The sequence below is a fragment of the Morone saxatilis genome, unplaced genomic scaffold, assembly GCF_004916995.1.
Source record: "Morone saxatilis isolate NCDOM2014 unplaced genomic scaffold, NCSU_SB_2.0 Contig1, whole genome shotgun sequence".
Lineage (NCBI taxonomy): Eukaryota > Metazoa > Chordata > Actinopteri > Moronidae > Morone > Morone saxatilis.
In genome coordinates, this window is record NW_023339651.1 from 19,228,644 (window position 1) to 19,234,007 (window position 5,364).

The window sequence follows — 5,364 nt, forward strand, 5'->3', positions numbered from 1 at the left end:
CTGATTGGCTAACACTCGTTGTGTTGGTTTGGGTTAATGCATTATGAGTGAGATTTGTTTAGGGTTAGGGTAAGCAAATCAGGGTAAGGCTAGCAGGGCTAATAAATTATGCTATGTCGGATCAGTGCATAGACTTGCATACTCGCAACCCTACCCTAATACTCAAGTAGTAAATTAACTTAAACTTAAACTAACTGCCAACCCTTATATCAATGGTTGAGTTTATTTCAAGCACAATATGTCAAATATTCTCTGGTTCCAACTTCTCAAATGTGAGCAATTACTACTGTTCTCTGTTATCATTGTCAACTGAATATATTATCCTATTTTAAACTGCTGGTCAGAAAAATCAAGAAATTGTAATGTTGGTTGGTTCACCACTTTGCTCCACAGACGATGAATCCTATTGACTTTGGTCCCCTGACCTTTCTCCTATAGTGCCATCAGGTGGTATCAGGTCAAAAATTATGACCAAATACCTGCAAAACTAACAACATTACCCTCAGTATCTCCTGAGTGATTCATAAAGGCTCAATGCTGCTCACCACTCCAGAAAGGCAATACTTTTCATTTAAGTTCAGTATAGCAGGTGGCTCCAACTCGATATTGCATTACTGATAACTGGAAAGTAATGGCAATGTTTAAAAAGAAATAAAGCCAGATTTTATTAGTACCATACATACTTAATGTGTGTAGGCCTCCCAAAATTCAGACTGCAATCCAATGTGCCTCATGGTGGGTGATCAATGTCGATATCAACACATCCTTATGGCAGATTATTTACTTACATTCAGCGAGGACTCAGCTGATAATATCGTAGCAGTGATGTGATTATGATGTGCTAATCGCAGCTACTTTATGAGTCAGCCTGCAGACTTAGGCATGGCTTACCGCTGTCACCTGTGTGTTTGGGAGAAAAAGTGCTCAAGACTGGTGAAGGTCTGAGTCATCAGTATATTACGCACGGATCAAATGGCTGACACAATAGAAGTTGAAATATGATCTTATGGCTTTGTGTCTCGGCTGTTAGGTCCATCTGTCCGTTGAGAATCACCCAAAGGCCTCGTATTTACCATGACGGAGGAGAGGGCTGGGCTGCGGGGCAAGATGAAAGCAAGCATGTGTTGCAACAAAAGACATTGTAATCACAGAGGCCTTTGAAGAACCTCTAGTCTCTAATGGTCCCCATTCAGGGAGGGGCAAACAACACCCACTTCAGTCCACTCCTAGTCAAGAGTATGTGAGAGGGGTACAGTTTGGGCGAGATGACTTTACGAGTCAAGCTGTCACTCTAAATGCAGCACAAAGTGAGTGGAGCTGGACAGAGGCTGCAGCCTTCTGTATATCTATCTACAATGACTCCGCCTGATGTGTCAGCTTGCAACAGCTAAGCAAAAAGAGGGAGGCTGAGGTAAGTCCACTTAAATTGACTGAGCACCCAACCTGATGTCAGCAGATGGCTGATCGGAGAAGAAACCTCCCATCTCAGCTCCCTGTCCATCAGCCGGCCTCAGTGCCACTGCTAATCCCCTCGGGACACAGCGAGTCTCCTCTGCCACCTCCCAGGCAGCTCTACCGTCAGGTCCCCTTACCCAGCCTCACAACAGCCACTGCTGCCATAACACAAACAATGCTATTTAAAGGCCGATGCTGCTTTTATTATACATTTTAGCAAAGGCTAATATTTTGTGATGATATTCAGACTTTTCATTATTCTGATGTCATTCCAAAACAGCATGATGTGACAGGTGCATATTGAAGTTTGGCTGCTGATTTGGCCCGATTACTAACATAGTCAATAGCTGCAGCAGCAGCAGTAGCTATGAAACACAGCTCATGGAGGCAATTAAGGTACTGTAATACCATTAGCACCTGATGCACCCATGAAATGTTCAAAACGTCCATTATTCCGCTTAGAAATCACAGAAAAAGGACACTCCTTATAACTCCAGAATTTGCTTGAGAATCTTTACAAGTTTAAGTTTTCTAAAGTATCACAGTAATCCAGTAATAGTTCTGTACAATTATGAGTACACTGCAAAAAGGAATTTTTTTATGTTGCCAGTTTGTGTGGCTCAGGGTCGTAGCCCACAGAATAACTCACTTAATCCATTGTAATAGAAATTGAAACTCTTATTGTTTTATGATTATGAGCACTGTCTTGTGTTACACTGCCTTTTGGCTAAGCACGCAGGGTGATACTTTGTCTTTTCTGGTTCGCGTGTGAAGGTGTTCAACAGCCGGTTCCCAACAGTTACAAAGGGAGAAGCTGTGTCTTTAACTCTTTCTCAACAGACAGAGGCAGACACCTCTCCTGGGGAGAAAAGACAGAGCTATGACCAAACAAGGAGCAACAGTGTATCTATTAAAAGGTCAATTGTTAGTCTCTGGGGGTGACGAAATGCTCTGTGAGACTGTACGAGTGATGACATTTGCCACAGTATCTCTCAGCTTTGAGATCCATTTCCAAACGTAATTCTGAATATTGTATAATTAATTAATTAATTAATAATTGTATGTACAATTCCCACAATAACTTCCTGCTTACAAAAGCATGGGGGCATTAGGCAGTTTTGACTAATTAGTACTAAAAGGTTGTTTACACATTCCTTTTGTGTAACCACCAAATTTGTAGTCATTCTAAAGATTAGGTAACTTACTGATAAAGTATTGAAAAGCAATGGCTTAGTATGAGACACGAGGCAGTATCTTCTAAATACTTCTTTTGTTCAACCATCCAAAAACTAAAACTATTCAATTACCATGATAGAAAACAGAGAAAGTCAGCACAAGAACCTGAAATCAGAGAACTTTTGGTATTTTTGCTTCTGTTGATCAACTAGTCAATTAATCGACTAAGCACTAGTCTCAGCTACAGATCTTTGCAATTTACTGCAGCAAAATATTGTGTCAGTAGGGTTAAAACTCAGTGGTAAGAGAAACTCGAAAAGTTCATTTGCAAAAATACCATTCAGTTAAATCATAAATATAGAAATAAAACAACATGGCATTTAAGGCTTTAGAGACTACTGCCTCTCCACGCCACACTAGGATAAATCTTTAATCAGCCCTCTGAAATATAAAACAAATAAATAAAATAAACAAAATGATGGAACAGGAAGCAGCCTCAAGCACAGTTACAAACCAGACAAATACTGGATGTTGCTCTGAATAACTACTATATCCATGCACCGGTGTTGTACGGCACTACATGTGAGGTCCTGTTATGTCATCCTACACCTGGTGTGTCCGTTTTGTATCACATAGTTGTCACACTCCCCAACAACCCACAACATGAGAACACACATGCAGCTCAGTCCCGTACATCCATCCAGCTGACGGCACACCCTCTACTAACACTTAGTGTTTTTGTCAGACCACCGTATGTTTGGCCCCTCCCTGACCCCTGAGTCCCCCCACCACTCCCTCCGGCTACGGAGGTCAGGCGCAGGTGCCTCCCTCCTCCATGCGCACCCAGCCCCGGCCCGAGGCTTAGCCTGGAACCTTGGGTATGTCCAGCATGTCAGCCTGACACCATAATAACAGCTTAAAAAGCACCTGACCTCCAGAGGCTTTGCACTTATGGATAAGTTGTGTTTGTTATCATAATGTCACTCAAGCACAAGGTAGCGCAACAGTTCCACTATCACTTCATGCAATACTTTGGTTTATGACCAGACGCCTGAAAAAGATCATTAATAATCCCATCAGCATCAACTTTACTTTGTTTTCAGAGCTGATTGGCAGATACTAGTACGCTTACACCCTACACAAAGAGGAATATGGTAAACATTACCTGCTGAATATGAGCATGAATGTGTTATGAATGTGTTAGCATTCTGACATTAGCATTTGGCTCAAAGCACCACTGTGCCTAAATACAGCCTCACAGAGCTAGTGTGACTGTAAACTCATAGTCTTGGTGTTACATATAGTACAATGGCCATAGTTTTTTTCCCATATTCTTCCAACTCTCAGTGTATGAATATTTATTTCTGCTTCCTAGGAAGGACAAATAATAATAAGCCTGCAACATAAACAAGCAAGAATTCTTTTTTCATTAGTAAAAGTGCAAAGATGTTTTTTAATTTAACTGTGATATGAAACAATTCAAGTCAGAATTTTAATGAATAGGTAAGTAAAATAAATAACCTGCCAGTTGTAGATTGCACAACCCTATTTTTGGGGTGGCTGGTTTTAAAAACCATTCAAAGCAGGTCACTAACCACTAACCAATCAATCAGCCCCTACAGACAGGGCCGTTGTGTAAATGGGAGACAGTGGAGGTCATGTGCAGAGCCCTCACTGCTGTCAGACACTGCAGACTCTGACTGAAGTGACAAATGACTATACCATTGACACTGTCCTGTGAGAGTCCTCGAGGAGCGAGGAGCGAGGAGCGAGTAAGTATGACAGAGGGGGATTAAAAGAGAAAATCTGTGTAACAATTCAACCTTTCCAAGCACACATTTTTGTCCAATGCTCTTTGGGTGTAGGTGCTAAAGAGATGAAGAGCCACTAAGACATAGAGTATACAACTCAGCTACTGTGTTTGCCTGGTGAAGGTGCAACCTTTATTCAAAATCAACTGAGCAAGTAAACTGACACCCCATAAGTGATTACAAAAATATTTATAAATACGAGCATAAAAATGTAAATGTAAGCTGACCAATCCTGCTTTTGAGTGAGGTTGTGTACACAATCTGCTTCAACTGCTTTCAGTGCTTACACTTCAGCCAACCATTAACTGACATTGTCTTTCATTTTATACACTTGAATTGGCACTAATTTATTAACAGCACTTCATCCGACATTTCAACTCCTTTCAATGCTTTAACTTCTACTGAATGTACAACTCCTTTCAGCACTTTCATTTAAACTAGTACTTCATTCAGTGCTTACACTTCAACTGAAACTTCCATTTAACTGCTACATCAACTTCTTTCGGTATTTCTATTTCGACTCTTACTTCAACAAGATTTTTTGGTATTGTTTAAGTCATGTGATATGTTGTAGTACATTTATAGCCCAATGTTAGCTTTCTTCTTCTGGCGATCACATTTATGGTTTAAAAATCATAAAAGTGGTGTTTATTTAGTGAAGATTATCTTGCTGAACAAAATGTGAAAGTATCATAAACCTGTGTTCACCTCAGAGCTTATTTTTTTACCCAAACTCAAATGGAAAAATCCCATCTGCCTTTTGTTGAAGGAACCAGGGTGATGCTAACTTCCGGCTTGGCCTCAAAAAGATGTCATCCCTGCAGGACTTTCTTTCACTAGCTAGCCCATTTGAATTGTCTTTTTTGTTTTGCCTTTTCTAACTAGTTGTTTTATTATTTATAGGGATGCACGATATATCGGC